Below are 13107 nucleotides of genomic sequence, written 5' to 3' on the forward strand. Positions count from 1 at the left end.
CGCCGCGGCGGGGGCCGTGTGTTCACCCCCCGGCTCCCACTCCCAGAAGGCGGGAAGGGAAATCCGGGGACCCCCCAGCCCCCCCCCACACACACACTGACTTTCCAAAGAGAGAATCAGAACAGAACGGGGCAGGGGGAGGGGGGCGGGGGGAGGGCGAGGCCCGGGGGAGGGGGGGGGCTGGGGAGGGGGGCCCGAGGCCGGGGGGGGGGGCTGGGGAGGGGGGGGGCCCGGGGGAGGGGCGGCTGGGGGGAGGGGGGCCCAAGGCCGGGAGAGGGGGGGCCCGAGGCCGGGGGGGGGCTGGGGAGGGGGGCCCGAGGCCGGGGGGGGGAGGCTGCCGGGGGGGGGCTGGGGAGGGGTCCCGAGGCCGGGGGGGGGGGGCTGGGGAGGGGGGCCCGAGGCGGGGGGGGAGGCTGGGGAGGGGGGCCCGAGGCCGGGGGGGGGCTGGGGAGGGGGGCCCGAGGCCGGGGGGGGGCTGGGGAGGGGGGCCCGAGGCGGGGGGGGGGGCTGGGGAGGGGGGCCCGAGGCGGGGGGGGGGCTGGGGAGGGGGGCCCGAGGCGGGGGGGGGGGGCTGGGGAGGGGGGCCCGAGGCGGGGGGGGGGGGCTGGGGAGGGGGGCCCGAGGCCGGGGGGGGGGCTGGGGAGGGGGGCCCGAGGCGGGGGGGGGAGGCTGGGGAGGGGGGCCCGAGGCCGGGGGGGGGGCTGGGGAGGGGGGGCCCGAGGCCGGGGGGGGGAGGCTGGGGAGGGGGGCCCGAGGCCGGGGGGGGGGGCTGGGGAGGGGGGCCCGAGGCGGGGGGGGGGAGGCTGGGGAGGGGGGCCCGAGGCCGGGGGGGGGGCTGGGGAGGGGGGCCCGAGGCCGGGGGGGGGCTGGGGAGGGGGGCCCGAGGCGGGGGGGGGGAGGCTGGGGAGGGGGGCCCGAGGCGGGGGGGGGAGGCTGGGGAGGGGGGGCCCGAGGCGGGGGGGGGGGCTGGGGAGGGGGGCCCGAGGCCGGGGGGGGGCGCTGGGGAGGGGGGGCCCGAGGCCGGGGGGGGCTGGGGAGGGGGGCCCGAGGCCGGGGGGGGGCTGGGGAGGGGGGCCCGAGGGCCGGGGGGGGGCTGGGGAGGGGGGCCCGAGGCGGGGGGGGGGGGCTGGGGAGGGGGGGCCCGAGGCCGGGGGGGGGGCTGGGGAGGGGGGCCCGAGGCCGGGGGGGGGGGGCTGGGGAGGGGGGGCCCGAGGCGGGGGGGAGGCTGGGAGGGGTCCCGAGGCCGGGGGGGGCTGGGGAGGGGGGCCCGAGGCGGGGGGGGCTGGGGAGGGGGGCCGGGGCCGGGGGGGGGGCGCTGGGGAGGGGGGCCCGAGGCCGGGGGGGGGGCTGGGGAGGGGGGCCCGAGGCCGGGGGCGGGGGGCTGGGGAGGGGGGCCCGAGGCCGGGGGCGGGGGGCTGGGGAGGGGGGGCCCGAGGCCGGGGGCGGGGGGCTGGGGAGGGGGGGCCCGAGGCCGGGGGGGGGCTGGGGAGGGGGGCCCGAGGCCGGGGGGGGGGGCTGGGGAGGGGGGCCCGAGGCGGGGGTGGGGAGGCTGGAGAGGGGGCCCGAGGCCGGGGGGGGGGCTGGGGAGGGGGCCCGAGGCCGGGGGGGGGGGGGCTGGGGAGGGGGGGCCCGAGGCCGGGGGGGGGGGCTGGGGAGGGGGGCCGAGGCCGGGGGGGGGGGGCTGGGGAGGGGGGACCGAGGCCGGGGGGGGGGGCTGGGGGAAGGTTGGGGGCGCTGGGGGGCACCCTTACTCCATTTCTGATTTTCCCGCTGCTCACCAACTCTTCCAGGACAGTCAGGGGTGCTGGAACCTTCTGGTAGGTGTGGGCCAGCAGCGAGCCTTGGCCCCGGGGCCTGCGCCTCGAGGGCCCTTCAGTTATTGGCAGTGCTTGCCACGCAAGGTTGGTGCGCTACCCCTCGAACCACAGCTGTCTCTAGCGCCCAGGTTTCTTCCCACCCCCGGCCTGGGCTGTCTTTTGAGTCTTGGGCCTCAGAGCTGGGCCTCCCGGGAAGCTGGGATTACAGGCGGAGCACCAGCACCCACCCTGCATCTGTTGCCGTCTTGGCCTCTCAGTCATCTCTGACCAGCTGTTTTGTCCATCGAAAACCGACTCTTCCTCCGTGCGTTTTAAAAGCTCAGGTGTAGCCAGGCACGCGTGGGTCCTACCTGTCATTCTAGCAACTTCAGAGGCTGAGATCTGAGGATCCTGGTTCGAAGCCAGCAGAGATTAAAAAGTCAGTGAGACTCTTATATCTCCTATAACCAGCCATCAAAAGGTCAGATGGGAAGCGGTGCAGAGTACCAGACTGGACTAGAAAAAGCTAAGGGTCAGCACCCAGACCTTAATTTAAGCCCCAGAACACAGAAAACAACCTAGCAAGCTGGGCACTGACAGCTCATGCCCAAAACCCAGCTACTCAGGAGGCTGAGATAGGAGGATCGTGGTTTGAGGCCAGCTTGGGCAGGAAAGTCCATGACACTCCTGAAAACCAGAAGTGGAGCTGTGGCTCACAGTGACAGAGCAAGCAACCAGCCTTGGGCGTAAAGAGCTCAAGGACAGCGCCCAGGCCCTGAGTTCAAGCCCCACAACCGACCCAAACAAAAAGCCGAGCCAAATAATAATAGTAAGTTCTCCTTATGGATACATTAGATCCATTTAGACGTGTCTTGACAGAGTAGTTTGCCTTGGGTGTTTTTAAATCTGTCCTAGCCAGAGTTACAGCAGGTGAGATCTCTGACCAATTTCTAGGAACCAGTTACACCGGAATTGCAGGAGGGTAAACTGAGGGAAGCCAAGGAGCAGCAGAAGTCAACCCCCACGGCTATGGTGCTAGGCCGAAGGTGACAGCTATTGGCTGGGGGGTAAATTGGGAAATCTGGCTACAGAGCTAATGGGTTCAAACTTAGGTAACGGATGACTCAGGACTCTTGGTCCCAGCTCCTCAGGAGGCTGAGCTCCGAGGATCAGGAGAGAAAAAAAAAAGTCCATGAGACTGATCTCCAGCGAACCCCCTTTATGAAAAATCTCAGGGACTGTGTCTAAGGCCCCGAGTTCAAATCCCAGGATCCACCAACATAAATAACATCCACAGCACATCGAACTTACCAGAATGCCACCATCCATAGGAAAAGCCTTGTCTTCCACTACGTTGGCTGGAAGCCAGTCTGGTACTCTGGTTGAAAATGAGAAAAAACAATTGGGGTTTCCCCCCCCCCCAGAGAAAAACACACCCCTCTCCCCACCCCGGGCTCCTCTTGCTTTTTAAATGTTTGGCTCCCTCCCCCTCCCAGGATTGGCCTGGAATTATTCTTTTCTTTTCCAAATCACCCTGAGCACTCTGAATTCTTTGAATAACACTGAGGGCCATTTGCCTAAGTCGTTTAGCAGGAATGGTGGGTGCTGGTTTGGGGGGGGTTACCCCTCCCCCTAGGAAACATCTGTACAAGGAAAGCTCCGAATTTTTTTTATTTGGCCCCCATAAAAGCCAAATGGAAAGAAATGAAGCAAATTGATACTTCCAAGGAACCCCGAATTGTGTGTGTGTGTGTGTGTGTGTGTTTGGCATTTTTGCTCCAAGCTGGCGCTCTACCACTTAAACCACAGCTCCACTTCTGGCTTGTTGATGGTTCAGTGGAGATACGAGGCTCATGGACTTTTTCTGCCCCAGCTGGTTTTGAACTTTGATCCTCCGATCTCAGCCTCCTGAGTAGCTAGGAAGACAGCACCAGCGCCCAGCCCAAGCTTATTTTAATAATTTAATTGATTCATTTAATAATTTTAATAATTAACCAATCCTGACTCATAAAGATGTAGTTCTCATTAGTTTCCCAGTGACCCTTTTTCCTCAAATGAACTGATAAATAATAATAATGATAACAATAATAATAATAAGCTTTACTTAGCCAGACACTGGTGGCTCACACCTGTCATCCTAGCTACTCAGGAGGCTGAGATCTGAGGATCACGGTTCAAAGCCACCCCGGGCAGGAAAGTCTGTGAGACTCTGATCTCCAATGAACCACCAGAAAACCGGAAGTGGCGCTGTGGCTCAAGTGGTAAAGCGCCAGCCTTGAGCTGAAGAGCTCAGAGACAGTGCCCAGGCCCACAGTTCAAGCCCCATGACTGACAAAACACACATACATAAGCTTTACAGTAAATAATGAAGAAAAAATTGAAAGAAAAAATAATTTGAAAGGCGGAGAAAGAGCCCCATTATTTTTGAGGTTGGATGAGGGATTCCTGTCTGTATTCTTACCTGCGGAGGAAGCAGAGATCAAGAGGATGTCAACTCTCAGGATCAGCAAGGGCAAACATATTAGGAACCCGCCCCCCCTCCCCCCACCCCTCATCTCAATCAGTAAGCCAGTGAGGTAGTGCACAGCTGTAGTTCCAGCCACCAGGGCAGCCAAGAAGCTGCAAAGTTAGGAATCCCTCAGTCTGAGGCCAGCCAAGACAAAAATTACAGAGTGGGCTGGGCAGGTGGCTCAGTGGTAGAGTGCTTGCCTAGCTTGCATGAAGCCCTGGGTTCGATCCCTCAGTACACAAAAGCAGAAAAAGCCGGAATTGGCGCTGTGGTTCAAGTGGCTGGGGGGGGGGGGGGGGGTGGAGTTGTGGGACAGGGCTTGCCTAGCCTGGGACCTAGAGGTCCCAAGTTCAAACTAAAATACAGTAGTGGATCCAAGTAACGCCATCTTGTCCTCATGGCCATTTTTGTCTGTTTTGGTCCATCATGGGGCTTGAACTCTGGGCCTGGGCGCTGTCCCTCAGCTCTTCAGCTCAAGGCTGGCACTTGAGCCACAGCACCACTTCTGATTTTCTGGTGGTTCATTGGAGATCAGAGTCTCACGGACTCTCCTGCCAGGGCTGGCTTTGAACTGCGATCTCCAGATCTCAGCCTCCTGAGTCGCTGGGATGACAGGTGTGAACCGCCTGTACCAGGCTTTTTTTTTTCCTCTGTTATTTCAAAAGTGATTTTCTTTTGGTTTTTGTTTCATTTTGTTCCACTTTTTTTTTTTTAAGACAGAGCATAAAGTACTTGGGCCTTGCTGTGTAACCCAAGTGGGCCTCAACTTTTGATCCTCCAGCCAGAGCCTCCAAAATGCTAGGATTTTGAGTACATACTACCATACTACACTTACCTGCCCAGTCTTCATCAAGAGTAAAAAGGAATTAAGTGCAGAAGTGTGGCACATTTTTGAAGGAATAAAGTCTAATTGGACCTTGGCATTGTGGCAAAGATCAAGGTGAAGTAGGAGAGCTGTATTATTGATTATAACTTCAGCGGGAACTAATGTAGTGCTCAAAAGACCCTTCCAGGAAGATAAAAATGAGTGAAGGTTGATCTTCATCAAAGCCCCTCAGGGCTCGTCTAAACCCAATTAAAACAAGTCTTTTAAAAAAGGCTGAACAGAACAATACAAGATTTCACTCAAGGAGGGCGCTCTACCCCTTGAGCCACAGCTCCACTTCCGGTTTTCTGGTGGTTCACTGGAGATCAGAGTCTCACAGACTTTCCTGCCCAGGCTGGCTTTGAACCGCGATCCTCAGATCTCAGCCTCCTGAGTAGCTGGGATGACAGGTGGGAGCCACCATTCTTAACCCAGCTAAGAATGTCTCTCTAAAAAATGTCTTGCCGTTCAGCTTTGCTAAGATACTTGAAAAGAATTGGTGGAAACTTGGAAGTATCCATTGGGCACTGGTGGCTCACGCCTGTCATCCCAGCGACTCAGGAGGCTGAGATCTGAGGATCACGGTTCAAAGCCAGCCGGGGCAGGAAAGTCCGTGAGACTCTGATCTCCAATGAACCACCAAAAAGCCAGATATTGGGAGTTGTAGCTCTAACCTTGAGTGAAAAAGTTCTGGGACAGCACTCAGGTCCTAGGTTCAAGCCCCAGGACTGGCGCACAAACACACACAAGATGTTTCAAAAGCTAAGGAAAGTGATCTGGATTTTGAAGGTAGATGCATAGCTTATCAATAACAAGTTCTACTTTGCAGGAGACTGAGACCCTGCTGTCATTTCGGACTCTGTCCAGTAGGTGGAGACAGAGTAAAGGAGAAGGATGGGTTGGGGTGGGGCTGGGGGAGAACTAAACCCAGTGGGTGGATCACGTGGGCGCAGACATTAGGAAGTTGCTTCCCAGGAAGACTGTCTTTGGGCTAGGATACAATGGAGGATCTTTGTGAAATATAGTTTTGTTTTTCATTGTTGGGTTTTAGTACCAGTCCTGGGACTGAAACTCCAGGGCACTATCCCTGAGCTTTTGTGCTCAAGGCTGGTGCTCTACCATTTGAGCCACAGCTCCACTTCAGCTTTTAGGTGCTTCATTGGAGATAATCTCATGGACCTTCCTTCTTCGGCTGGCTTCCAACTGTGATCCTCAGATCTCAGCCTGCTGAGTAGCTGGGATGAAAGGCGTGAGCCACAGGTGCCCAACTTTGGATATTTGTCAGTTGTGGGTCTTGAACTCAGGGCCTGGGCGCTGTCCCTCAGTTCTCCAGCTTAAGGCTGGTGCTCTACCACCTGAACCACAATGCCACTTGCAGTTTTCGGGTGGTTTATTGGAGATCAGAGTCTCACAGACTTTCCTGCCCAGGCTGGCTTTGAACCCTGATCCTCAGATCTCAGACTCCTGAGTAGCTGGGATGACAGGCAGGAGCCATAGTACCCGGTCCTTGTGTCTTGCTACTGTATTTGGCTAACAGAAATCTACCTAAGATAAGGGTGAGACATTATTTACCTTATAGTCTATTTTCCTCACAAATGTAGCACCTCATAGAAGTGGTGTGTGTGCGTGTATGCACACGCGTGTGCATGTATGCATGCAAATGTGTGCCATTTGGGGGCTTGAACTCAAGAACTGGGCACTGCCCTTGAGCTCTTTTGCTCAAGGCTGGCACTCTACCACTTTGAGCCACAGCACCACTTACAATTTTCTGGTGGTTTATTGGAGATCAGTCTCACCCACTTTCCTGCCCGGGCTGGCTTTGAACCGTGATCCTCAGGATCTCAGCCTCCTGAGTAGCTAAGATTACAGATGTGAGCCACCAATGTCTAACAATTTAATTCTGCTTCAATATTAACTGAATTATTACTCATTGTGTGTGTCGTATTTAAATATGTAAATCTAGGCATGTTTGTACACAAATGGATTTTCCTACAAATTGAGGGCTGGAAGAGAGAATGTACTGAAAAACTGAAGACTAGTGCTGGGAAGGTGGCTCAGTGGTAGAGCGCTTGCCTCGCGTGCATGAGGCCCTGGGTTCGATTCCACAGTGCCTCATACACAGAAAAAGACGAAGTGGCGCTGTGGCTCAAGTGGTAGAGCACCAGCCTTGAGCTGCAGAGCTGAGGGACAGCGCCCAGGCCCAGAGTTCAAGCACCAAGACCTGCCAAAAATTAACAAAAAGTTGTTTGGGAAATACTAACTTGTTAGTAGACTTTTTCTTTCGGGCTTTTATCATGGGCTCATATTTGGTAACACTGAATCTGGATTTTCCTCATAATCCCCAAGGACGTGTCCACATATTCAGCTGAGAGCAAAGGACTTTTTTTCTTTTCTTTTGGTGCGGGTCCTAGGGCTGCATCTCTGAACCTGGGCTATTTCACTCCAAGCTGGTGCTCTATCTCTTGAATCACAGCTCCATGGTTGGCATTTTGCTGGTTAACTGGAGATACGAGTCAATGACTTTCCTACCTAGTAGGGCCTTGAACCTTGATCCTCAGATCCCAGCCTCCTGAAAAGCTAGGATGACAGGCATGAGCCACTGGGACCCAGCTAAAGCGCCATTCTTGGTCTGCTGGAGAGCATTTCAACATATCCATTGTCTGACCACAGCAGATGACCTCAAACTGTGACTAAACTCTCAATTTAGGGAAGCATTACTACTTTTAGATGATTGCCTAAGGTATATTCAACCCCCTATTTTCTTAGAGCAAGAGTTAATTCTGAGCCAGGCACCCATGGCTCCTGCCTGTCATCCTAACCACTCAGGAGGCTGAGATCTGAGGATCGCGGTTCAAAGCCAGCCCAGGCAGGAAAGTCCGAGAGACTCTTATCTGCAATGAACCACCACAAAACCGGAAGTGGCTCTATGGCTCAAGTGGTAGAGCACCAGCCTGGAGCTGAAGAGCTGAGGGACTGCACCCAGGCCCAGAGTTCCAGCCCCACGACCGACAAAAAAAAAAAATAAAAAAAGTTAATCCTGTTTCCTACAGTTAAGAATCTTTTCACTGTTGCTATTTTTGTGTTGATCCTGGGATTTGAACTCAGGACCTGGGCGCTGTCCTTGAGCTTCTTTTGCTCAAGGCTGGTGCTCTACCACTTGAGCCACAGCGCCACTTCTGGCTTTTTCTGCTTATGTGGTGCTGAGGAATCGAACCCAGGGCTTCAGGCATGCTAGGCGAGCACTCTACCTCTGAGCCACACTTCTAGCCTGTTTTTCCTTTTTTAAAATAAGGTTGTTGGGGAAAAAAATCCAAAGAGCCTACACAGGTAGAACACAGCCATCTAGAATAATCTAGAATAAGGCCATCTAAAATAAGCCTGTGCAGTACTGCTGCTTGAATTCGGGCCCTTTGCCACAGTGCTGACCAGGTTTAAAGAACTGACCCTCCGGTGAACACTAGCATGCTCCACTGTATCAAAATATATTCTCGGCAACCCAAAGAATTTGATGATGTCAGGGCCCAGAATCCACACCCTAAAAGAGTAATGCAAGTGTGGTAACTCTCAGTTAATCAGGATGCACCTCAATGTATCCAGAGACCTTGAAGTCCCGGACCAGTGGCTCACAGCTATAATCCCGGCTGCTTAGGAGGAGGCTGAGCATTATAATAGGAGGATTGTGGTCCAATGGGGGCCTTGGCAGACCATGGAGACTCCTCCCACTTCAACAAAAGGCTGGGCAAGGTGTGGTGGGCCTGTCACCCTGGCCTTGCTGGGGTGTGTGGCGGGGGGAGGGCACTGCTAGGCCAGGCCGGGGGACAGATCATGGGCTCATGGGACGCCTCTCAACGGAGGAGGCTGGGTGCAGAAGCATTCTCCTATCATCCCAGCCATGAGTTCTTCTCTGGGGTGCCTGTCATTTTAGGGTTGTATTATCTGCCTTGTCTGCTATCTCGGGATCCGAAACCTGATTGCTGATGACTGCCCTTTTGAGATCCCGTGTTATTAAACTGCCCAGGCTGGACTCAACTATGCAGTGTCCCCGAAGCCGAGATTACAGGCATGTCCCACCATACCCAGCAGGAGACGTGGCTTTTCCTGCTTCTATCTGCTTCTATCCTAAGGATGTCACTATCTTTTTTTGGGGGGTGGGGGTGGGGGGAGGGAGCATCCTAGCGTTTGAACTCTGGGCCTGGGTGCTGTCCCTGAGCTCTTCAGCTCAAGGCAAGTGCTCTACCACTTGAGCCACAGTGCCACTTCAGGTTTTCTGGTGGTTTATTGGAGATTAATTGGGCTGGCTTCTAACTGAGATCCTCAGATCTCAGCCTCCTGAGTAGTTAAGATTACAAGTGCAAGTCACCAGCTTCTGGCTATTTTATTCTACTCTAACACCTCTATGCAAATGTATATGCCTTGGGCACTGTAGGTCATTCCTGTAATCCCGGCTGTTTAGGAGCCTGAGATCTGAGGCCTGCAGTGTGACCCCAGGGTCCAAGAAAGTTCCCAAGATTTTTCTCCAATTAGCCAGCAAAAAGCCAGACATGAGCTGGTGGCTCACACCTGTCATCCTAGCTACTCAGGAGGCTGAGATCTGAGTCTCGTGATTCAAAGCCAGCCATGGAAGGAAAGTCTGTGAGACTCTGCTCTCCAATAAACCACCAGAAAACTGGAAGTGGTGGCTCAAGTGGTAAAGCACCAGCCTTGAGCAAAAGAACTCAAGGACAGCACCCAAGTCCTGAGTTCAAATCCCAGGACCAAAGGGAAAAAACAAAAAAATGAAAGAACACAAAGACTCAGAAGCCTTAAAATAAAGCATCAAGAGCCACGATGCACAGAACGGACAGTATTTATTGAACAGTCTCCTCGGTGCTCAGCACAATACATGTGTGACTCATGGCGTCCTCGCCCCCTCGGCTAGTGTGTAAGCACAGTTAGAGCTATTTTCATCAAGAACTCCTCTACGTCCTGCAGCGGCCCCAACAGATCCAAAAGGCCAAGCACCATGAAGGAACGGGACTGGGAGTTAAAATAGGACCTGACCACGCAGCCAGGGCTTTGTCAGAAAGCAGACTTCACACACACACACACACACACACACACACACACACACACACACACACACACACACGACAGCAAAGTCTAGCTAAAGAAAAAGTAGGCCTGGGGAGAGACTACAGGGAGACACACCAGCAGAGTCCTTCTGTGAGGGACAAAAAGAGCCCAAGCTAAGAAGGGAAAGAAAAACCAGCGGAACTGAAGTCGCTACGTACCGGGACTAATTCCGATCGCCACGGGACGGGGTGGGAGCGCGCACGGCCCAAAGAACCAGCCGCACGCAGCTGTGCGTCTCTACGTGTCGTCGTTTTTAGTTCAGAAAGCACCCTGGGCTAAACAGGCTAGAGCTTTCTTGGTCTCTGCTTGGACAAAAAGCTGACTCAAGTCCGTCTGCATCCATCCGGTCAGGGAGGTGAGCCGAGAACCCTCTGGTGACTTCTAGAACCTGCGGGAGAAAGCATGCTCACTTGATCACCGTTCACACGGTCTCCATGTTCATAGGAAACGGAGAGCAAAGCAGTGAGACTTCAAAGCATTAGAGAAGCCAGGCACCAGGGATTCCAGCCTGTCATCCCAGCTGCTCAGGAGGCTGAGATCAGAGGATCACAGTTGGAGGCCAGCCTGGGCAGGAAGGCCGTAACTCTTTATCTATAAGAAACGATCCTGGAAAAGCTGGAAGTGGCACTGTGGCTCAAGTGGTAGAGTGCTAGCCTTGAGCACAAAGAGGCTCAGGGACAGCGCCCAGGCCCTTGAGTTCAAGCCCCAAGACAGGAAAATCATCATCATCATCATCATCATAGAAAGAAATTAGACTTACAGCATAATTTCTGCATACATACATCAATGTGCTCACTCAAGCAACACACCACCACCAACAACCCACCCTCTAATTTTACATACTCCTAGTTTGTTTTCCAAGAATGAGCTGGAAGTCCAATTCAACCTAAGGATTTGCGATCGCACAGAATATAGACCATGAAATCCCAATGCGCAGCTGCTGGCCAGGGCCCGTCACTCACCACGGAAACGTCGGCCTGGCCTCCATGCCTGCTTTATCTGTCCCCAGGAAAATGCCACAGCAGAAGCGGGAAGGTGGAAGGCGGAAGTCAGCCATCTGAAGGATTTCTCTGCTGCTACCTATCAGTTTATTTCTCTGCTGAAGCCGAAGGGCATATAGAGAAAGTTCTCGCTTACTATCCCGATTAAATGCACTCCATCTTTTTGACATTTCACATTTGCACATGTGCACCCATGTTTCCATCTTTGCCCCCCCCATAGCCCTCCCCCCAAAGTTCCAAAAATCGGGGGGGGGGGGGAATCAACCTAGTCAGAGAAAAGCTAAACAATTTGTATGGTCAATGCTCATGCGGAGGAAGGAAGACTTAAAACAGAGAAAGCTATGGGCACGCAGGGGGTCATCTTAACTAAAATACACTTCTGTTCAGTTTTAGTCTCGATCTTTCCCTAGCCTTCCATTGGACACATCCATACATCATCCTGTACACAGGAAGTCCAAAGACCACCCAAAGAACTGTGGGAAGATGCATCAAGACAAAAGAGACTTCTAGAAACTTAAGGGATTAGGTTGTTGATGTGGAGAAAACTAGATGCAATTAACATTCAGAACCTCCCCCCCCCCTTCTCCCCCAAACAAAACAAACATGTCAGGAGCTAAGAGACAGGGAAGTGGCACTAAAAGCTGACCCCCTAGTGCCAATGCCCAAGGGGATGGCTTCCCTGACTCCTCCTCCCCCACCAAGCCCTGCCCCTTGACCTCTGCATAGGGGATGCGCCCTCTGACCTCTGCATAGGGGATGCACCTGAGCAGGAGAAGCTGGTGCTGCAGGCTTGCGCCGTGTTCACGGATGCTTCTAGAGGCTTCTGGGACCTGGGGTACAGGGCTGTCTGACTGAGACCTAAAACAACAACAGTTCACCCCCCCACCCCAAGGTTCCCCAAACCCCACCACCACAGCCAAGGCGGATGGGCTAGGGGAGCAGCCTCAAAATGGTAACGATGGAAAAGCGGAATGCCAAGCCCGTCATGCTCCAGTGGGGGTACCCCATGCGCACCCACATTCTGCTGATTCTCACGGGGAGCATCAAGGAGGGAGCTTGTAGGATCTGCTGGGCAAACCCCTCTCCTAGCCCAGCCAGCAGCTGGCAAAGCCTCCACCAGCCAACTTCCGCTCACCAGATCATTGGGGAAAGGCTAGGCCCTCCCCTGGGGGTCAGCTGATGGCTGTCATCATACGAATTTGACAATCAGCTCAAACGGCTCCATTCTTTATCAGAAGAGGGAACGGGAGGGGTCCGACGTGCTACAGGGATTCATTCTGCTGCTGTCCCCCAACCGATCCTTTATGATCTGTGGGTCACCACTGTCTCTCGCTAAGGTTTTTCTCCTAAGTGAATATATATAGAAATATAACATATAGATGTAAGTAGAGACAACCTTGTTACAATCTCTAGTTTTCCATACCTTCCATTCCTAATTGATGTCTTTCTACTGTGAGCTCATTGTGTGTTCCAAACACCAACCCCTGGAAAAAGCTTCAGCCAGAGTCGCACAACAGGAGAAATAAACAGACCCCCAAACAAAAAGAAAGCCAAAAAGAAAAAAAAAGTCACCCTCGGTCAATACTTCCGTATCTACAGCCAAGCAAGGGAACAGGAGCCATGGAAAAGTTCCAAACAAACAAAATCCACGCCCCCCAGATCTGATTTTCAATCCCAATCAATTCCAATTGCATCTCCTCCCACCACCCCAAAAGCTCTTTGGGAATCAGATTATTTGCAAAGCATACTTAATTAACCATCTTTTTTGTTTGTTTGCTTCCCCCAAGTAAGAAGTAGGCCAACCCGTGGTTGATGTTAAAGCGC

This window comes from Dipodomys spectabilis, unplaced genomic scaffold (genome assembly GCF_019054845.1).
Source record: "Dipodomys spectabilis isolate Male_0828 unplaced genomic scaffold, ASM1905484v1 ptg000296l, whole genome shotgun sequence".
NCBI lineage: Eukaryota > Metazoa > Chordata > Mammalia > Rodentia > Heteromyidae > Dipodomys > Dipodomys spectabilis.